Source organism: Amblyomma americanum, chromosome 4 (assembly GCF_052857255.1).
Source record: "Amblyomma americanum isolate KBUSLIRL-KWMA chromosome 4, ASM5285725v1, whole genome shotgun sequence".
NCBI classification, from domain to species: Eukaryota; Metazoa; Arthropoda; class Arachnida; order Ixodida; family Ixodidae; genus Amblyomma; species Amblyomma americanum.
The window spans coordinates 14,715,836-14,739,282 of NC_135500.1; the positions used below are offsets into that span (position 1 = coordinate 14,715,836).

General features: G+C 44.4%; 1 protein-coding gene across 14 annotated transcripts in view; it reads left to right on the forward strand.

The window, feature by feature from the left end:
* Positions 1 to 23,447, forward strand: part of LOC144127803 (FMRFamide receptor-like) — a 1,107,197-nt gene that overhangs the window by 120,265 nt on the left and 963,485 nt on the right. For all 14 annotated transcript variants that reach the window (XR_013313569.1, XM_077660725.1, XM_077660726.1 and 11 more), the window contains one exon: positions 13,295 to 13,600. The gene's annotated coding sequence lies outside the window, so the exon portion shown is untranslated. The remainder of the gene's footprint in view (positions 1 to 13,294; positions 13,601 to 23,447) is intronic.

Consider the following 23,447-nt stretch of genomic DNA (forward strand, 5'->3'; position numbering starts at 1 on the left):
GCAGCCAATGTAAGCAGAACGTTAATAATAGAGACAGTAGCGTACAGCAATGCGTCATTCCGCCAGTCACAAAAGAAGAAGTAAAGAACGCCTTAGCAGCAATGGAAAAATGAAAAGCAGCTGGTGAGGATCAGGTAACAGCAGATCGGTTGAAACATGGAGGGCAGATTGTATTTATTTATTTCATTATTTATTTCAGAATACTGCAGGCTACTGCTTGGCCCCAGCAGGAATGAATTTACGTTGTTAGATAAACAAAAGAATAAAATTATACAATATCAACAGCACGCGGATACCGAAAGAATAAAATTATGCAATATTAGCAGCACACGGATACAAAACATACATATAAACAATATTGTCAGGTAAGTCGACGTTGTAACGTATCCGAAAAAATTTTGTGTGGAAAAAGCAGATGCCAGTAACGAATTCCAGTCCTATACTGTTCTAGGGAAAAAACTGTTTTTAAAATTGTTAGTTTTGGCGAAAAAGGGATCTCAGGGAGATTGTACTACAAAAACTGGCCACCCTGTACACGCAACGTCTCATGAGCGCAACCGTACCATAAGCTTGGAAGACCGCAAACGTAGTCTTAATTCATAAGAAAGGAGACGCCATGGACTTGAAATATTACAGACCAATCAGCTTACTGTCCGTTGCCTACAAGGTATTTGCTAAGGTAATCGCTAATAGTCAGGGCAACCTCGTACTTTAATTAACCAAATAATCAGGCAGGTTTTCGTAAAGGATATTTCACAATAGATCATATTCACGCTATCACTCAGGTGATGGAGAAATGCGCAGAATATAACCAACACCTATATATAGCCTTCACTGATCACGAGAAAGCATTTGCCTCAGTGGAACCTCAGCAGTCATGCAGGCATTACGGAATCAGGTGTATAAGAGCCTGATGTCAAAATACTGGTAGATATATATAGGCACTGCACAGATACCATAATCCTCCATAAATTCAGCAGTAAAATTCCTATAAGGAAGGGCATCAGGCAAGGGGACACGACCTCGCTAATTCTATTCACCGCCTGTTTACAGGAGGTGTTCCGAGGCCCGGATTGGGAACAGTTGGTGATAACAGTTCATGGAGAATGCCTAAATATTCAGCGATTCGCTGATGATATTGAGTTGCTGAGTCACTCAGGGGATGAACTGCAAATCATGATCAATGAGTTAGAAAGAGCAGAACGGTGGGTCTAAAGATTAACATGCAGAAAACCAAAGTAATGTTCAACAGCCTAGCAAGGAAACAGCAGTTCACAATGGGCAGAGAGATGCTGGAAGCGGTAGCCGAATACATCTACTTAGGGCAGGTGGTGACAGCTGATCCGGATCATGAGAGGGAGATAACTAGAAGGATAAGAATGGGGTGGAGCGCAAATGGCAGGTTCTCGCAGGTCATGAATAGCATTGTTACCAATATCCCTCAAGAGAAAAGTGCACAACAGCTGTATCTTACCGGTACTCACCTACGGGGCAGAAACGTGGAGGCTAATTAAAAGTGTTCAGATTAATTTAAAGACAACGCAGCGAGCCATTGAAAGAAAAATGATAGGCGTAACGTTAAGAAACCGGAAGAGGGCAGAGTGGGTGAGGGAACAAACACGGGTTAATGACATCCTAGTCGATATCAAGAGGACGAAATGGCCTTGCGTAATGCATGTAATGCGAAGGCAAGATAACCAATGGCCCTTAAGGATAACGGAGTTGATTTCAAGAGAGGGCAAACGTAGCAGGGGGAGTCTGAAAGTTAGGTGGGCAGATAAGATTAAGACATTTGCAGGAATTGGGTGGGCGCAGCTGGCAAAGGGCAGGGTTAATTGGAGAGACATGGGAGAGGCCTTTGCCCGGCAGTGGGTGTGGTCGGGCTGATGATGATGAAGAGAAAAACGAAAACGCAAAATGCGCTTACTAGCTGCTTGCTTATGGTTAACAGAAAAAAACGCTCTAATTTCGTTAATCACTACCGTTGAAATAAGCGGTTGGTGTATTTATTTTAATGACGAAAACAGGGCACGGGTATCCACATAATTATTTATTTGCAGAGCCATCGCTCAGATGCAAATTGTCATTCGTGCGCAAGTAAACATATTAACTATAAGAGTCATTTTTTAGTCACACTCTTCCGTCGATGCTATTAAATAATCCGAAACAATTTTGGAACGTGGTTAGGAAAACTGATCCATCTACAATTCATCTTACAACTTTAGACGATCAAGTAATTCCCAGTGAAATGTGTACTCAAGTCCTTAATTATGTGTTTACAGCTTCTGTTACTAACGATTAATTACCGAAATTCCTTTTTACCCATCCCACGACTTCATGACTATGAACCCCATTATAATGGATTCTGTTGGCATTGAAAAAATAATTGATCAGCTGAAGACATTATCATCATGCGGAGTGGATAGCATAAACTCGAAAATTTTGAAAAATACCAAAGTGTATAGTGCTGTTATTCTTGCTGAACTCTTTCAACAATCTGTTGTGCTAACATTCACAGCGCAAGACGAACACGGACACGAGGGGAGACACCACAAAGCGCCGCTTTTAGGTGTCTCCCCTCGTGTCCGTGTTCGTCTTGCGCTGTGAATGTTAGTATGAAGTACCAACTCGCCCAGCAACTGATTTTAAGCAAAATCTGTTGTGTCTGGCTGTATTCCTAGCGACAGGAAGATGGGCAAGGTGGTTCCTCTGCACAAGGCTGGTGTCAAACATTCTCCTAATAATTATCGACCCATTTCACTTCTTAGCATCCCTTGTAAGATCATGGAACATGTCATCTGCTCTCACCTTGCCAATTTTATTGAGTCAAATTCTTTTTTCAGCCATTGTGAACACGGGTTTCGTAAATTGTTCTCATTCGGGACGCAACTTCTGTGCTTTACACAGGATCTTCATTTCATTCTTGACCGGTGTTTCATTGCTGACTGTATATTCTTCGATTTCTCCAAAGCCTTTGACGAGGTTTCTCACCAATTGCTACTTTTCAAATCAAATAATCTCAATCTCGACCGTAACATCATCTCGTGTCTTCAGTCTTTCCTCACTAATCGTTCTCAATACGTGACTGCTAATAAATCCAACTCTCGTTCCTCTCCAGTGGGCTCAGGCGTTCCCCAGGGTTCTGTCTTAGGGCCGCTACTTTTTCTCATTTATATTAGTGACTTTCCTAACAACGCTGCTTCTTCCTTATGTCTTTCTGCCGACGATTGCGTTATTTACCGTGAAATTAACAGTGACTGACACTTCTGTCCTTCAATATGATATTAACCAAGTTTCAGAATGGTGCAAATTATGGCACATGGAACTTAACATTATTAAGTGTAGACATTTGCGTGTTTCTCGACGTAACACTGGAATAGCCACTTACGACCTTAATGATATCCCTCTTGAAACTGTGTCTACCTTGGTGTGCACATAACTTCTAATCTTTCGTGGAATCTGCAGGTGGATTTTATTACTAACAATGCTAACCGCATGTTGGGGTACCTGCGTAGAAACTTCTCCCTTTCTTCTACTTCAATAAAATTGCTCCTTTATAAAACACTTGTTCGGCCTAAATTGGAATATGCAGCATCGGTCTGGGATTCTGACCTGTCATCACTAGCTACTGAAATCGAATCTGTTCAAAGCCGTGCGTCACGTTTCATACTTTCCAATTATCACCGTATCTCCAGTGTTGCTGCTATGAAAACTACCTTATCATTGCCACCTCTTTTGCTCCTCAGAGAAATTTCGCGCTTATGCCTATTTCATAAGATCTATTACTACACTCCTGTCCTTAAGAGCCGGCTACTAACTCACCCTACATGTGTTTCAGGTCGCAATGATCACCTTCGCAAAGTAGGTGTTCCGTCATGGCATACTAAGCACGCATTTCTTCTTTGGTACCCGACACTTCTGACAATTCGAACCACCTTCCCAGGCACATTGTCGATGTTTCTAACCCAAGTTCCTTTAAGACTGCCCTATGTAATATTTATTTGTAAATTTTTGTCAGTTTTATTTTGCTTTCGTTTTCGTTGACTTGTTGCTGTCTTCCGGAAATGTTATCTTTTTGGGGAATTGTTTTTTCCCCCTTTGCTTCTCTTGCCTTATTTTGTGTTATGTTTTGTTCATTTTTCGCCGCGTTTTCATTTCTTCTATTTTATTTTTCTGCTGCATTGCATCTGACCTAATGTATGTTCTTCCCACTCCTCTCTTTAATGCCTTCGGGCCCTGAGGGTATTTGAATAAATAAATAAATAAAATATTTTCAGAAAATTAGACAGGCGTCCCTTGTCGGCTACTGATCCGGAGTTCCCGGTTTCGATCCCGACCGCGGCGGCTGCGTTTTTATGGAGGAAAAACGCTAAGGCGCCCGTGTGCTGTGCGATGTCAGTGCACGTTAAAGATCCCCAGGTGGTCGTAATTATTCCGGAGTCCTCCACTACGGCACCTCCAATTCTTCCTTTCTTCTTTCACTCCCTCCTTTATCCCTTCCCTTACGGCGCGGTTCAGGCGTCCAACGATATATGAGACAGATACTGTGGCATTTCCTTTCCCCAAAAACCGATTATTATTATTATTATTATTATTATTATTATTATTATTATTATTATTATTATTATTATTATTATTATTATTATTATTATTATTATTATTATTATTATTATTATTATTATTATTGTCGGAACTCTGAGGCGATCACTGACCTTTCTTCACACGCGTCTGCATAGCACAATTGCTAATGTCAGTAAACAAAAAAAATGTTTGCATTACCTGACCGGTGGAGGGCTTTACTGGCAAAAAAAAAAATCAAATTCGTTAGCGCGACCTATAGTACTAAACACTGCGTGCTTAGAGAATTAGAACGAAAAGTGCTCAGAAATAATATCACACGTGCAACACATCAAACATGTTTAGCTAGAGAAAACAAAAATTTACTTGATCTGCACAGCAGTTCTCCAGGCTTGCCGTCTTTCCTTTAGGAGGACGTTCTTGCGGGCTAGTTGGATCATAGCTCTAGAAATGTTAAAACTGCGCAAAAGACGAAGACATAGGCAACGATGAATACAAAAAATTGCTGATGACCCAGCTCGGTTAGGCTAGGATATACGTAGCGAAATCGCGGAGACTTCTACATCGGAATAGTGCATTTACAAGATGCGCCTTTATTGATGATCAGAGCTTGAGCCGTCGCGGCGGACTGGTAGCGTCTCCGCCTCAAACGCCAAAGGCCCTGGTTCGATTCCCAGCCTAGGCACAGGTTTCTTTTTTTTATAGTGAGTGTGAGGGGAGTTTCAGTGGCTTCCATAGATGCCGCCACGGTTTACGTTGGTGAGCGGTTAAGCGCAGACTCTGTTAAGGCGCGTTTATACTCCGGCGTAACGCGCGCGCGCGCGCCTAACGGCGACGTCACATCGGCCATAGCGAGACCCTCTATAATCCAACTGCGCTTGACCGCCGACGCGTTCGGCAGCTTCGGCGCACTATGACCGCACTGACGGAGAGTTGGAGCATGTCTCTATTTCGCGCCGAGTGCGCCAGCCGCCGCCGGCCCGGCCAGGCCGGTTCGGCTCCGCGGCGACGCGCGTGTTGTGACGTCATGTGCCTCCTCGGATCCCTGCCACGGCGAAATCGCAAGTTCGCGGCTAGTAAAGATTTAGCTTTAAAAACAGCACGGGCGCAGACTGCCAACTGTTTATTCATGAGAATGTAGCACAATCAATATCAAACGAAACCCAAGCACGTGATCGCCTCGTCACTCGCACATGTACAGACTAAATAGAAGTGAAAGCCCAGCTGACTAACCGTCTAATACTGCTGAATACTAAAGAACAATATAAAAACTTGAGCCAAATGCACACTGCTGTCTGCATCTGCAAAAAGGGAGTCTGGCAACAATAAAGGAGCACGACAGATGAAAAGAAGGCAAATGTGATTCAACATTTAACCGGTGTAAGGGCGAAAACTGAGAGAATAGAAACATGAAGGGCGAAAAACATTGCAACTGACAATTGTAGTAATAGCCTTAAATCCAAGAGGCAACCAAAGTAAAAGGTGAAAATGACGAAGTTTAAGGAACATGTGACGAGAAATCTATCAATTTTTTTTTAGCAAAATCTGATAGTTCGGCATTTCTTCGCTTTGTTGCCGCTTGTCCGGGAGCGAAAGACGCAATTTATTTCAAAGAAATTTGGATTCGACGTTGAAAAAGTTTTTCCCGCCCTTCGATTCAAACTCTGCGCCCTATTATGACGTCACGGCGTCCTCTTTTAACGTCACAGGACGAAGTGGCATGAAACGTGACGTAAACGCAGACTCCATGATTTCTGGTGGTAGCGGTGCGATCTAGCAGCAGCCGAAATGAAAGCTACCGCCGCCGCACGTTGAAGGCATCTATCAGGGTTCGCTACCGTCGCTTCGTTTACGTTTGCACCGGCGTCTTGCCAGCGTTACGATGGATCCAGTTCCCGAACCCGACAACGAAGTTCTCGCAAAAACTCCGACCTGCATCTCAGCGACCTCAGCCCCACAGAGCGTGCGATGATTTTGAGGGAGCACGGTTAGGTTAGGCGCTGGCGGGTCGTTTCCCCAGTGAGCACCTCAGTGAGCAGCCGTTGCTAATTAAATACCTTAACCCCAGTGCGGAAAGTCGCGAGGGGCGATGACAACGTCGGCGCGTCGCGCCCATCGGAGGCTGGCCGAGGCTTTGTGGCCAATGGATTGTGATTACTTGAACGGCGCGGTTGCACGGTGCAGCAGGCGGCGTCGAGGAGGTTTCTCACGGTTGCGTGGGCAAGGTTATTTTTTTTTTTGCCACAAAAACGGATGGGTGCTCAAGGGCGCTCGCGTTTAAAGTTGGCCGCTTGAAAGTAAAACTGACGCACGACGCTTCAACGGGTTCCGTGCGTTTCCGTAGGTACGGGGTCCACTGGATCGGGCTCTCTCGCCAACTTGCATGTACATTCAGATGTGTACTGTGAATGGATTAAATTAGCCGAGAGCTCGAAAAGAACAGCTCCGCCCGACTGCCGAAGCTATTGAATCGAGCCGCAAACAAACGAGTTGGAGGACAGCGGTGTCACGGTCTCTGCAGTTTACAAAACTTTTTTTTTAACTGCCTTGTATCTTGTCTCCCGTCCCGAATAAACAATTTCCGTTAAGTAGTTCGAAGTTGACTGGCACAGCCGGGAACGTTTTGCCGGGCGAGCGTACGAAGACACAAGTGCTGTTTATACTGCTAACTGCCTTGTACGATCACCGACCATCGTGCCATCATAGTTTTTCACCGACCGAGGCGATCATCTCACCAGCCTTAACAGGCTCCTTCAAAGGTTAACTAGCACTTGAAGTGCACTTGAAGTTCCTCTGCTGTTCGGCGCTTCTAAATCGAAGCGCGTCAAAAAGAAAACCACGGGGCACGCAAAGCTCATAGACGCGAAGCGCCATAACAAACCGGAACTCTCGTGGCCGCCTGTGGCGCCACCAAACATCGGTTTTCTTTGCTTCCAACATTCAGGTTGTCTTTTTTCTGTCTTCCTCGTGGGGTAAAAGTGCACTCTCGGTTTCAAAACAAAACTTACTTCAATATTGAACCGCGCAACCGTCCTGTGTCAGCCTCAGAGATTTGTGGCTTCCATGGAGTAAGGAAAATTCCTCCAAAATGGCGTCTCTTCTCCTATGACGTCATCACGCTTGTACGTACTTGTGAGATTGGCCTGTGGCGGCGATACCTGTATTTTTGTCCTTGCTATTTTCTACCTTACAAGAGCTTTGTTTCCAGTAAGAGTGGCATTTTTGTAATCAGGAGCTGGTATTCTAACGATACAAGCCAACTTCAATTTTTCCTCAGTGTCCCTTTAAAAACGTGAATTGCAAAAATGGAAAAACTGGCACAAACAAACAGGCAGAAATGACGCGAGTGTGCGCACAAAAAAAACATGTTGAAACTCAGCCAATGACTCGTGAACAATTACATCCCTGGAGAACTGAACAGCCTGGGAAAAAACAAGATTTTATAACAACCCTCCAGAAAACTATTTTGATCTGGTAACAGCGAAAGAGAGGGGGTACAGACGCATACGTTGTTGAATTTTCTCGTGAGCAACGCTTCCACAACTTCCCTTTCTTTCTGGTCCCTCGATTTGAACACAAAGGCCGTGTTTTCACTCAGCGGCTTGCAGGGAATCATTTTTTTCCCTCACCCTTGGCCTTGCAGCTTTTACAAAGTTGGGCTAAGTCACCTCCTGCATTGTTTTTGACAGTCCAGTTATGTTCATATGCCCTTTCGTTGAAACGTGCCTTTTCGTGTAGCGTTTTCATGAGTAAACAGTTCGCAGTCTGCGCCCGTGGTGTTTTGTGTGTTCCTCGCTGCCATGTCCTCGTCTTTCGCGCAGTTTTAACATTTTTGGGGCGTTTCCTTCTGAGCACTTGCATACCCAGAAATTCCGGACAAAAACGTTAATGAACGCAATCTTTATATATGTTGTAAGATCCCTCTACAACAATCAATATATCCCCAGATCTGCCGTCGACAGGCTTGCAATTTTTTTGCTATGGAGGTTTTTGCTATCGTCAAAAGCGTTCCCCCCTTAGTTTTCTATAGCAGTCTTAACTGCTCGGTGGGAGCGATGAAAAAAAAATTCAAAGAACTTTCTACACATTGGAAAGAAGGACCATTACCTTTCATATTCCGAGAATTCTGAAAGTTTTGGACTACGAGAAAATAACCATGCTAAAAACCGCGCACAAATGTAAGGACACTGACTACCATGCAACCGAAGACTTCTCCTTTAAAATTCGTGCACTCCAAAAAAAAAAACTGATAATCGCCCCAGGTATATCGCCACAATGGCTCTGAGGTGAAGCTTCGCTTCAATTAGTCTCATCGATAAAAAGGATGCCCTTCAGAAGGACCACATGCTGTCCCCAAACGCACAGCCCGACACTCTACTACGTCTTCTGTTTGACTTCATAAGTACAGGTGCGAAAAGCTCTCGATTAGGAATATTAACGCTAGAAACATAAACAAATTTGCTGACTTCTTCTTTCTTGTGTGTTCGCACTCCCCACATATTGTGGGCATTACGGAAACTTGTCTTCACGATCGCATCCCTGATTCAGAATTCACTCCCCCAGGCTACGTGGCGATGGAGCGGATCGACAGGATAGCAAAAGCGGAGGGGTCGCTCTAATTGTTCCATCTGACATTAAGTTCTCCGTCATGAAGGCGCCAGCAGAAACTGAATCTCTCTGCTGTAAAATTTTTCTTAATGAGCAGTCCATTGTAGTCGGCATTCTTTATCGACCGCCAGGCTCATCTGTATATTTATTGCACATCGTTAATTATTATTTGAACACACAAACATTCAAACTGTCTAATCTTATTTTGATGGGCGATTTCAACGGTCCAGGTATCCATTGACCATCATTTACGTTTTCTGGTCGGGATACAAACATCTGTCGAGAATTGTTGAACATTTCCTTGTTCTTTGATCTAAAGCAAATTGCTAACGAAGCAACAAGAGGTGACTGACTGCTTGACTTAGTCTTTCTCAGTTCAAATATTTACCAGTGCAGTTTTGAATGTGATATTGTTGATGGGAACTCGGACCGCAAGGCTGTGGCAGTTACCTTCAACTGTCCTGCTATCGCGCCGCTGTCGACTTTTACCACGTTTCCTCATTTCGCTCGTGCGGACGATATTGCTATCACTGATTTTCTTCCTTCTTCTTTTAATGCATTTCACACGCATGACACGTGATATCCTTCACGTATCACGCCGCGTTGGAAGCCTCAGGCGCATGAAGCGTTTTTCAGACCCCGAAACGGCTATCAAGTTTCACAGGGCAAAGGAAGAGCTGCTTGTATTTACCAAATCGGCAGAAGATCGTTTTTTCATTGTCCAGTTAGGAAACCTTCTAAAAACTAATCCTCGCAAATTTTGACGCTTTGACTTGCCAACAAAATCCACATCGGCGTCTATAATCCTCAATGATGAAACAACTAATGATCCGTTATTAATAGATGACGCTTATAATGCCTACTTTAAATCTGTGTTTTCATCAGACGCCCACGATGTTCTATCCTTTGACCCTCCTAATGTGGCAACCCCGACTACTGATATCATAATTAATGAGCATGCTGTAATGAACCTAACACTACAGCTAGACACAAAAGAATCGACCGGTTTCGATGGTATACCCAATTCATTTCTCGTTCGTTATTAATTGTGGTCTGCTTGATATCAAACCATCATCTTTCTAAAGTCCCTCAATACCGGCATTGTTCCATCCACATGGAAACTGGCCAAAGTAAATCCATTATTCAAATCTGGTAATAAACAGCTCTTATCTAATTATAGACTATTTCATTAACATCATATTTATGCAAGATGCTGGAGCACATAATTCACAAACATATAATGGAATTTCTGCTATCTAATAAGATGCTCCCTAAATTTCAGCGCGGTTTTAATAAAGGTTTCAGCACGTTAACACTACTAGTTGAATTCTCACACGACATTCTCTGCGCCCTTGATATCGGCACCCAGGTCGACTCTATATTTATAGATTTTCCCAGGGCTTTCGATACTGTACTGCATTCTAATCTCCTAATAAAGCTTAACATGATCTTGAAAAATTATCACTTGATTAGCTGGATTGCCAGTTCTCTTTCTCATCGGTCACAATTCGGACGTTATAATTCAACTACCTCTACTTCTGTTGACGTGTCATCTGGTGTACCCCAAGGATCGGTTCTTGGTCCTTTACTATTTCTAATATACATTAATGACTTACCTCCAAATATCAGTTCACACATAAGCCTTTATGCGGACGACTGTGTTTTGTATCGCGTGATTAACCCACCAGAAGATCATCTTGAACTAAATTCCTCATTTGTTAGCTTCTGTACTTGGTGCAACACTTGGCAAAAGAAAATAAATTTTATTAAAACTGTGATGATGTCATTTTCTAATAGTGCCTCTCCTTCATTGATCAGTTACACTTTCAACGACTTATCCTTGCACAGGGTTTCGGAATACAAGTATCTCGGCGTCATATTTACCACTAACATGTTCTGGTCAAAACACATTAATTTCATTTGCACTAAAGCAATCAATAAGCTCGTGTATTTGAGTCGCAATTTCAACAATTCTGCAAAGGAAACGAAGGTACTAATGAATAAAACTTTAATTCGCCCAATCCTAGATTATGCTTCTCCTGTCTGGAACCATCATAAGCAGTGCGACATTAACTCCATTGAGAGAATACAACGAAAATAAATCTATTAGGTTCATATATCGTCGCTATAATCACCAATTTTCACCCTCTCGTGCCTTATCTGCTCTGAACCTAACCCGTTTATCCGTACGCCGTCACACTGAGTCAATCAAGTTTCTGCATGCCATCGCAGTTTTTTTTATCGTGTCTCACATCCCATATATATTCCTTCAGATATTCCTCGGTCAAGTAGGCGTCACCATAGCCTTAATATTAAGCCTTACTTTGCTCGATGTAATAAATTTAAATACATCTTTTCCCCACGTACTATTGAATTCTGGAACTTAATTCCCGGAACAATTAGGTCACTGCCATTAAACGATTTCCTGGTAAAAGTTTACACCTGATTTCATGTACTTTCTTTTTGTTACAGTGTATTGACTTATTATGGCTTCTATACTGTACCTCAGTGTTGCTGTTATTGTGAGTTTCACTTGTGTCATTTTCCTTATTTCTCCTGAATTTTGAAGAAAATTTTGTGTACTTTTTTTCTGTATGACTTCTTTTTATCTAACCCACTCCTGCAATAGCCCCATAAAGGGGCTGCAGTATGTATAAATGAATATATATAAAAAACAGTACCTTACAGTTTTCCAGTATTGAAAATTTTTGTCCAAGAATGTAGAACATGTCCAGCAAATCGGTAGAATTTCACCGGCAGCTCTTAGCCCTTGGTGTACAGGAAACTATCGTGGCAGCCCCCGAATCAACAATAAGTTTCTGCACTCTGAACGCCGCGGAATTCCAGCTATCACGTCCAAGGAGCGGCAACATCTTTTTTGTGCACTTGCGAGCAAGGCGGCAGGTGCAAGAGATAGTGCCAGCAGTGCAAGCAGCGCGTGTACCAGTCGAGACGTTGCTGACTCAATGCGCTCCGCCGGCGACATGCACGGTCAGAAATTGGGAAATAACCGCTAGGGGAGAGGCGGCGCTGGTGCAGTGGGGCAAACTTTAGCTGCGCTTTCCCATTAAAGTCTCACTGGTGATCCAATCGAAAGCATTTAATAATAATAATTGGTTCTTGGGGAAAGGAAATGACGCAGTACCTGTCTCATACATCGTTGGACACCTGAACCGCGCCGTAACGAAAGGGATAAAGGAGGGAGTGAAAGAAGAAAGGAAGAGAAAGGTGCCGTAGTGGAGGACTCCGGAATAATTTCGACCACCTGGGGATCTTTAACGTGCGCTGACATCGCACAGCACACGCGCGCCTTAGCGTTTTGCCTCCATAAAAACGCAGCCGCCGTGGTCGGGTTCGAACCCGGGAACTCCGGATCAATAGTCGAGCGCCCTAACCATTGAGCCACCGCGGCGGGTATCGAAAGCTTTTGAAAGGTCTACAATTGTGACCAGAATAAGCTCCTGTTTTCAAATTATTCTAGTATTTCACGAGGGTAGAAACTTGGGTGAGTCGGTGACGGTGATCCATAGTATGTGAGTGTAGCGCAAAACGTCCCTTGTTTTCTTTTTGCGCTACACTCACATACCATGGATTCTAGTGTCAATTCTTTCTGTACAAGAAGGGCGCACTGTGTCGATCGAGCTTCTCTGATGCCAAGCTGGCATGTAGTTATAAGGTTATGTTTTTCACTGAAGCCAGCAATATGTGTAAACACCTTTTCCAAAGATTTTGAGAAAACCGGAAGTATTCATATTAAACGATAGTTACACAGGTCATTTCTGTTACCACTTTTATATATAATAGAGACTCTAGCCATTTGCATACGCTCTGGAAATACTGCTTTTTCTAGATAGTTATTGATTATATACTCCAATACTGGGCTAATCAGATCATTGACACATTTATAGGGTTGCACCTGGAAACCATTTATATCACGAGACCTGCTATTACGGAGGGGGTTGTAAAGTGACTTTCAATGGCATGCTGATATATCGGTGACAGAGACGCAATTTCAGGGTTGAGAAAGTTAATCGCCTATTGTGATCGAAGGCGGCAGCGGTGGTCACTGCGACACCCTGTGATACATTTTTTTCCTGTACTATCGCAGATTTCCGCCGAAGCAAGTTGCAATACTGTCTACGAAAGAAAAGAGCCGGTGTATGTGCCCATGCCACGTCGAGTTCCGCCGGCGCAAGCTATAGCACCGTCTGCGACGAAAAAGAGCCGGTGCACGTGCCCTTCGTCACGCCTCAAACTTGTTCATCACGACCAGAAATCAGTGATCCGTTCGGCGGCGTTAACATCGACAGACCTGGGATAAAAAGCGGCGCTGTGGCATCTCGGGACACACTGGCGGCAGCGGTGGTCACGACGACATCCCTGTGGCACATTTTTTCTCACAGTACTAACGCAGGTTGGTGCTATTTTTCCTCGCATGCCTCTTCTGAGTTGTCTGACTGCTGCTGCTGCTGCTGCCAAGTGTGTTACAATGTCTAATGATGATAAAGAATTTCCCGAGTGTGAGTCAGTGGTAGAAGATCGAAATGGTGTGTCTTCCAGTGTTTTTTTTTTTTACAGCTATTAGAACACCGCCCCCTCTACGGTTGCTGCGATCGCGACGATACGTGGTGAAGTTAAAAGAGTAGCGGGAAGGACTTCGTTGTCGAGGATATCTTCAGTTAACCAGGTTTCAGTTGGAATAATAATGTGCGCGTCAATGTCGTCGATGAGGCTAAGAAGCTGGTCACGCTTTGGAATTGCGCTCCTTATGTTGGTAAATGCGATATGGATGTCGAGGTAAGATGGAGGACGTCTGGTGTGAACATGATTCGTTGCGCGTCATTCGCTACCATCAGCGTTGGGAACACGTGCCGTACATTCCGTCACCCTGTCAGTAGTGGGGTTGTACGTAAAGCACTTTTCTCCAACATGCAGCTCATCAAGTCGTAGTTTGAAGGCACATTTTTGGGGGTGGATGAACTGCAGAAGTTTGGAACGAGCAAGGCGAGTTTCAGGGGCAAAGTCTTCTCTGATTGCGTAGACGGTGTCTTTCAGTTTGGGCCCACACGACAGAATGTTTTCTTTTGTTTTAAAATGAGCTAATTTAAATATGATTGGGCGCTGTTTATCCGTACAGTATTTTCCGAGTCGATGTGCACGTTCTATACTACCTGTGTCTAGTTCCACACCGAGCTCAGTAGAGCAAAGGGCTCCTACCTGTTTTTCAGACTCTTCCCAACTTTCTTTCTCGCAGTCCTTAAGGCCAAAGAAAAGTAAGTTGTTTCTTCGCATACGATTGCGTGCGTCAATATTGGCGGCCTGAAGAAGTGCAAGCTCACGTTTTATTTCGTTAGCTTCTTCTATTTTCGAATCTACTAGTTCCTTTTTATGATCAAATTGTAACAAAGAAATGAGGTTGTTTAGTTCGGATATTAGCTTTTCGTGGTTGTCTTGCGTAGCCTTCAGTTCTTATCGGTGCAGTGTGAAAAAGCACTGCGCCGATGCCTTTTTCGATGCGTTTCACTCTAGTTTCAGCGGTTGTAAAGGGTCGAAATGAACCAACACCCCTGCTTGCTGCAAACACCGTTTTGTTTCATCGAACGCCGTTTGTTGCTCGTCTTCCCAGAGCCAATGTCGGTTCTTTTCCCGCAGCCGATAGAATGGAGCGAGCAGAGACAATATGTTCGGCAAAAATTTTTAGTAGAAAGTGATCATGGAAAGAAAAGAACGAAGCTCAGCTACATTTTCGGGCTAGGGCTTCTGTGATAGCTTCGATATTCTTTCATATTGGGTGCAACCCTTGCTGATCGATTCGAAGGCCGGGATACGTAACGGACACTTGCCGAAATTTGCATTTGTCGAGGCGCAGTTCTGGCGGAAACGCTGCACAACCGCTTTTAGCACGTCGTTACTTCCTGCTCTTTCGGACACAAAATTAAAACATCGTCGAGATAAGCTTGCGCGCCTGATAAGCCTTGTAGAACTGTTTCCATTCTGCGTTGAAAAATGGCTGGTGCAGAGGCAATGCCGAAAGGTAATCTGTTGTAGCAGAAAAGACATTTGTGCGTATTATGCAAAAGCACAGAAGTTTGGGCCAGTTGGTAATGATCCATCTTGAGAAAACGAAGCAGCACGAAAAAACGAGGACGAAACAGACAGACATACGACAGGACGAATGCTGCACTTCCAACTGATTTTTATTGAGAATACCAAAGCTTAAGTACAGCGCTACTATCGCTCCGTGGCAATCAACCGCAATGATTCAAAAACGCCATTTCATTATCAAGAAGAGACAAGGAAGCGGTGCTAACACACTGACCACCTGCTTTTCTGATGTGGTATGCTTCAATAATCTCTTTCCGTCCGATCTCTTCCACGCCCAAGAATTTTAGCTTTCCGAAATATGGGTTTACACTTACAATCCCGGCAGTGGATAGCAAGATGGCCACTCTTCCCTTCTTTCACCAGATTATAATGCTCCCTAGCTCTCTCATTAAAACAGCGTCCCGTTTGACCAATGTACACTCTATTGCAAGTGAGCGGAACGCTGTACACTACCTTAGTGGTGCAACGGGTGAAAACAAGTTGGTGGTTTATATTGCAAATCGGCCTTTTCTTACTAATCATCATTGGGCAAACTTTTGATAGCTTGCTTGGGGCGGAGAAGAGCACGTTAACACCGTATCTGCTTCCAACTTTCTTAAGATTATGAGAAACTCTGTGAAGATATGGAATTACTTAAGTTGGCAGCCTCTGGTCTTGCTTATCCGTCTTTTTGATGCACTTTTTCTTTTGTAGCAGCGTCTCTGCAACAGCTGACAATAAATCTGGAGGAAAGCCGTACATGCGCAATCGCTCAGTTTGCATTTGGACACTTTCAAACATTTGATGCGGACATGACTTTTGCAAAGCGGAATTGAGGCAATTTATGGCTATTGCTCTTTTGATTATTTTTGAATGAGCACTACTGTAAGGGAGGGGTGCCTTTTGTGACCTAGGATTGTACATCCAGCATATATGCCCGTCCAAGAAATGAATTCTCAGGTCAAGGAACTGTATACAGTTTCCACTAGGGAGTTCAAAGGTAAACTTTAAGCCTTTTGCAACCGTTTTGAACGATGCGAGAACTTCATTTCTTGGACGGGCGTATATGCTGGGGCTCCCCGGGCTCCTTCTCGTGTTCGAGATCTTGCGCTTTCTTCGTTCCGGTATTTTACCGCTAGGTGACCATGTCGACCGCAGTGATAACAACGAGCATCACTCCAACGGCAGGCATTACTGTTGTGCTTTATGCTACCACAACGCCCACATTCGGCCAGTACCCCTTTCGTCGAGGTTGACTGCACCTTAATTTTAAGCATCGCCGACGTGTCTGCGGCCATTTTATTGGCATCCTTATCTGCAGCTTCAGCCGACAGTGCCTTCGTTTCAGCGTCCTCTACGGACAACTCTTTCTTTATCAGGAGTTGTTTCTGCAGTGCACTCGATCTTATGCCGCACACAGTTCTATGCCGTAGCATTCCGTCGAACATGGTACCAAAATTGCAATTCGACGAATTTAGGTGATGAATTCTTGAACGGACTCACCGTCAAGCTGGCAGCGGTTGAAGAAGCGGAAACTCAGTAATCTCATGGCGCTCGAAATAAAAAAAAAAAAACTCGTTCAATACTTTCACGACGTCTTCGTATCCAAAGAATTCGGCTTCTTCGGCGGTACTCGTCGTGCTAATATTTGAATGGTGCGCGTGCTTAAAGCTGCCACCAAAAGCGCCCGTTTCTTTGCCGACTTCGTCACGCCCGTTGCCTCAAAGTATGCCTCTGCCTTGATAACATAGACCTTCCAGTTGTCTTTTTCGTCGTCGAAGTCGGGAAGTTGCTGGTGTGCTTGCTGGTGTGCCATCGACGAGTCGTCGCTCCGTAGCGTAGCTGCCGTCCTGGGCTTCAAGGTTTTGCCAGGGGTTTTGCTTTCCGTTTCTCGTCGCCAGTGTTACATCGTAAGTCAGACACTATGCTTGACGCAGGAGAGGCATACACAAGCTGACAAGCTGGAAGAATGGGCGTTTATTGCAGTGCACGTCGAAATATAAAGACAGGTTAAGGAAGGAGGGGAAGGGAAACAAAGTAAAAAAACATAAGATATGCAACCAGATTGGCACGTGTAGCTATCGACTTCATCTGAGAACTGATAACAGGAACACTTCAGTCATAACAACTTCTATCGTTACTGGCGGGATGACGCATTACTGTGCGCTGCTGTCTCTATCAGTAACGTTCTGCTTATATTGGCTACTGTATATATTTGTGTAGAACTCTTCGGCTACATTAACTATCTTATCCATATTGCTAATGGCATATCCCTTCTTGTCGTTTAGCGCATACATCTGGTTTTTATCTATGCCTAGCTTTCTCTTCACCGCTTTTAGGCTACCTCCGTTCTTTAGAGCGTGCTCGATTCTATCCATATTAAGCTTCCTTATGTCGGCTACCTTGCGCTTATTTCGATAGCTTCGATAGCTCTGTCAGTTCTATTCTGTCTGTAGAGTTACACGCCCTCATACTTTGACGTTTCTTGATCAGATCTTTCGTCTCCTGAGATAGCTTGCCGGTATCCTGTCGATCCGTCTTATCGCCTACAACTAGTGCTGACTCCGTATGATAGCTGTCAGATTATTGTTCACTGCATGAACATTAGGATCGTCTTCCTCAGTGAGAGCTGAAAATCTGTTTTCCAGCGATATCCTAAATTAATCTATTTTCACTGTTACCGCTAGCTCGTTAATGAGCTTCCTCTTCACTAGCTTCTTCCGTTCCCTCTTCAAGTCTAAGCTAATTCGAGGCCTTACCATTCTGTGGTCGCTACAACGCACCTTACTAAGGACGTCCCCATCCTGAACGATGCCAGGTTCAGAGCATAGTATGAAGTCGATTTCAGTTTGTCTCACCATTGGGGCTCTTCCAGGTCCACTTCCTATTCTCTAGTATGCCGAAGAAGGTATTCATGACCCGTAAATTCTTCCTATCTGCGAACTCTACTAATAGCTCTCCCCTGCTATTCCTAAAACCTTTCCAATGGTCACCTACCGCGTGGTCGCCAGCCTGCTTCTTGCCCACCTTCGCATTAAAGTCGCCCATCAGTACAGTGCAGTGTGATTTTACATTACTCACTGCCGATTCCACGTCTTCATAGAGGCTTTCAGTGGTCTGGTCATCATGGCTACATGTAGACGCGTAGGCCTGCACCACCTTCAGCTTGAGCCTCTTATTGAGCCTATTTACAATATCTGCTACCCTCTCGTTAATACTATAGTACTCGTCTACGTTTCAAGCTATATCCTGATTAATGAGGAATCCCACACCTAGTTCTCGTCTATCCGCTAATCCACGATAGCACACTATGTGCCCGTCCTTTAGTACTGTATACGCCTCAGCTGTCCTCCGAACTTCACCTCACCTTCGCCTGACCTTCGCCTCACCTGTCCTCCCTATGACATCGCATCTAATGCCCGCTAGTTCCTCGGACAGCACTGCTAGGCTGGCCTCATTGGATAAGGTTCTAGCGTTAAACATTGCCAGGTTCAGATTCTAATGGCGGCTTGTCCGGAGCCAGAGATACTTCCACCCTCCGCTGCGTCACAGGTCTGAAAGCCGCCGTGGTCATTTGCTACGCAGCCGCTGGGGACTGAGGGCCGAGGGTTAATTGGTTTGTTCATGTAAGGTTGCGGCCAAGCACTACACCAGGGTGGCCAAATCCTGCATTTTGTGAGGTAGTATGTTGTCGGTTCTGATCGCCGAAATCAAGAGCACGGACTGTTGGGCGAGTTGGAGCATTGCAAACACGTACAAGTGCAGAAAAAACAAAAACACACGAAGAAAGAGACCTGCTTCTGCAACCTGCTTCTGCTTGTTGGGACCAAATTTGATTGGTTTAAAATTCTTTTCAATACCTTGCACTGATTTCGTTCGCATAAGGCTGTTGGGAATAACAACAAAGCCTACTTCTTTATCAGCCTCAATGACAGAAACATCGGCTTCTCTTAAAGTTTTTACAACGCGCTTCAACGGCGGACTACTACAGGGACTTTCACTTACACAGCGGATAACGGCGTCCACTCCGTCTCCTAATGATCTCTCCTGGTGATGTACACTGGCTCGTGCGGCAACATTCCGTACCATCCCATGGAGTTGAGGTCTGGAGGCTGCTGGCTGAAAGCTGTACTTTGGGCCTAGCTGCAAAGTGTCCAGTACATTGGAGGGGGGTTCAACGTTGCCCAGCTTGGTGACCGGACACGGAGAGGTACTTTTCTTTGGTCTCTTGCGAAGGTGAAGTGTTGTCTGCTGCCAGATGAACTCCGTTAAGATGGCTGCTTGTTTTTTTAAAGCCTGTATCTTTTCCTCGGTGCTTTGAGGGTCCCGGGCGTCATGCACTAGGACAAGCAACCAGTCTTGTAACAGACGGACTTGTCTCCACTTTTCTGACTTGAAGATTTTGTAGATCCTTCGGGCGTGGCCCCATGAAGGTTGCACACCGCCCAAAATGCCTTGAAGCTGAAGTAAAATGATCCGATTCTTAATGCAGTAAGTAAAGATCCTGGCATGGCAAGTTGAAACTGCGATAAGGTTCGTGCAAGAGATCACAGGCGTATGTAAGAGAGGTGAACACAGAAAAGAGCCCGGAGTAGAATAAATGCGTTGCAGAAGTACTTGCTGTTATGCGAGTTGGTTCATCTTAAAGTTGAATGTCGCAAGGGAACGAACACAGGAAGACACAAAGACAGAAAGCGCCTGCTACCAACTGAGTTTATTGCGGAAAACACCACCTTTATACGCCAGTACATTATCACCACCATTGCGTTATCATAGCCAGGATAAGCTAACAAGAAAAAATATATGTACAGAAAAAAATTACATTTATGCATAAACGCCAGAGAATTGCTACTCACAGAACAAGGCATGAAAAATTTACGAACATAATAGCAAGATTAAATGACAATTTCTACACATGATCATCTAAATTTATAACATCTCTAAATTTCTAAAGTGTCTACATTCCTGCAACATTCCTTGAAACACATTTCTGTGAACGACCCCTTTCTTACTAAGACTCTGATTCAGGGTTAACTGAAATGAGGTCTAGATTAGACAAAGCATCATGTGCGTTCTCTATAGATGCCGAAAACTTGTACTACTCTGTTCCCCACGATGGCCTCTTTACAGCCATTCGTGCGAGCATAAATTATTTTGATGAACTAAGGTTCCAGAATGCTATTGGAATCACCAGTGACCATTGTATTTCTTTGCTTGAAATTTATCTGCACTCAACTGCCATTGACTTTACCCAGGAGTTTTATGTGCAAAGAACTGGAATTTGCATTGGCTCATCTATAACCCCCATTTTAACTGACATATTTTAAGCTTCTATTGACCAGCGCATTTGTGCGCTGTTAAACTGGACACCTGTAAGACGAGTGTCCCGCTTTGTTGACGATTATTTTATTCTTTTTGACCCGCCTATCTGTTGCTGATGCTGATGCTGATGCTGATGTTCTTAATGTATTTAAAGACAATTCACAAGGCCTCACCTTCACTTGGGAACTGCCACAAGGGGGCAAGATCCAGTTTCTGGACTTTCAGTTTGATTTCACTGGCCTAGCTCATGTGCGTTGGGTGTATAACCCCCACTCCAAGAAAAGCCTCATGCCGTTCAGCAGTGCCCATTCTAAACTGGTGAAATGAAGTATTGCCATGACATGCTTACACGCCGCTCTCTCAAAATCGTGTTCTCACTGCGTGCAGGCTGGCTTTGACATGCAACTTCAGAGATTAAACAACGCTTGTAATCCCTGCCTTGTCATAACCGCTGTTTGCGAAGCCTTGCTGTAGACGACTAAGCTCTCTTTGAGTGGAGCTCTGTCAAGCAAGCAGCGAGATAAGAGGCCTGTGGCGGTGATTCCTTATTTGCACAAAGTAACGCACAACACCAAGAAGACATGTGGGTCGTTATGGTGTGAATGTGATGTTTTCAGCACCATACAAGCTTGGCAAGATATGCTCCATGGTGGACAAACGACCCCCGAGGTGCGCTATCAAGCATAGGCATCGTTATACGGATTGCAGGTCTAAAGTCATCTCTGAGACACCGCTCAAGTGTGGGCGGGTCTACATTGGGCAGACCGGCCGTTGTTTCAATGAGAGAGCGATTGAGCACAAACGGAGAATAAAAAAACAATGAAATGGGAAACGTTCCTGATCACTGCCGAGATTGTGGAGATTGCGGATTGGTGCTGGAGGAGGCAAAGTTTATCGGCAGAGGCAGAGAGCGAGTTGAAAGGTAAGTTACAGAAGGATTTCACATGCAGAAAGGTGGGCCCACGTGCATAAGCACTTCGTCGGTCAAACTCAGCGGGCAGGAACTGGATTTTTTAGATGGTCATGTGTAGATCTTGTCATTTAATCTTGCTATAGTGTTCGTAAATTTCTCATGACTTGTTCTGTGAGTAGCAATTCTCCGGCTTTTATGCATAAATGTAATCTTTTTCTGCACATGTATTTTTTTCTTGTTACCTTGTCCTGGCTATGATAGCGCACTGATGGTGATTATGTACTGGCGTATAAAGGTGGTGTTTTCCGCAATAAACTCAGTTGGTAGTAGGCGCTCTTTCTGTCTCTGTGTCTTCCTGTGTTCGTTCCCTTGCGCCATTCAACTTCGTGTTTACCCTAGCTGCGGCTAACTAGCTTGAATGCTGATGCTACAGTAAGGGCTTAGGATTTGTTTTTTCAATTGTCTCCAAGTATTCATACTTCCCTCTGCATTACGCCTTTCTGTCTGGTTTATTTAAATGTGTGTGCCTGAATTATGTCTGTCACACTGAGTCTCTTACATGTGCACAAATACATTTAGTTACAAAGGCAGGTGTTAGAATGAGCGCCCAGTGAGTTGGGGTTTTGCCTTAGCACTGGATTTTATTTTGCACCACTTCTTGTAACAACCCATTTTCCACTATCGACTACTCATAATGACAATGTTTAGAAATTCGCAACTTCATGACACACAATTAAAGACGCAGCGAGAAGATCTATTTTTTGTCCTAATCACATTCACATCATACAAAACAAACCCATGCATATATTTCGCATTTCATTCGTTTATTGCGGGGTTTCAGAAAACTACGACTACGTTCAGAACATTGTTTTGAATAACCCTATGCTGACAACGAGCTAGCAAGAATGTACAGATGAATGAGGGCATGGTTTGGCTGTAGTACCCTGTTTCATGAAGCAGCTTGATGAAGAAGGGAAAATGGCCGAAAAGAGAACATAACATACATTTTAAAAAGATGCATGCAGCAAGAACGCATCTTTGCTTCCATACTGCTCATGAATATTTCCCAGTGGCAACAAGGTGAAAGCTCTAGCTGTGGGCTCTCATGTGTATGTAGAAGTTTGCCCCCTGCAGACACCCATTTTCTACAATCACTATTGCAGACTGCCAAAATTCAGAAATGACGTCGCTCTAGCCAAGCAAAGAAGCTTTTAAAAACTTGAGAAAGCAAGCTAAAGGTCCATGTTGTTGCAGCACTAAACGGACCAGGACAAAGAAGGAGGACAGAACACACAGGTACGACGCGAAGGACATGCACTTGTTCAGCCCTTCTTCTTCGTCCTGGTCCGTTTGGTGCTGCAACAACATGGATCGATGTCAACTTGCTCACATTTCACTTTTTTGCAAGCTAAATATACCTAGCTTGGACAGCACAGGATCTCTTAATCTTGGAGCCGCCGCGGTGGCTTAGTGGTTATGGCGCTCGGCTGCGGGCCCGAAAGACGCGGGTTCGATACCGGCCGCGGCGGTCGCAATTCAGTGGAGGCGAAATGCTAGAGGCCCGTGTGCTTTGCGATGTCAGTGAACGTTAAAGAACCTCAAGTGGCCGAAATTTCCGGAGCCCCTCACTACGGCGTCTCTCATAGCCTGAGTCGCTTTGGGACGTTAAATCCCCATAAACCAAACCAACCCAAACCTTAATCTTGGTGCCGTTCTAAAATAGATAGCTTCAACAAATTGTGAAGCGCCTTGATGCACAAAACGGCCAGCGGTCAGCACTCGTGCAGCAGACAAAAATGAAAGTTTATCTCTGGCGTCTTGCTTAAGTAATGCATTTTATGGAGCTAAAAGGTATTGTCCCTACGCACGCCGTAAAAATTACCACGTGCGCACAAACCGTAGGACAATCAATTTGACGGAATGGCGTTAAATGGCATTAGAT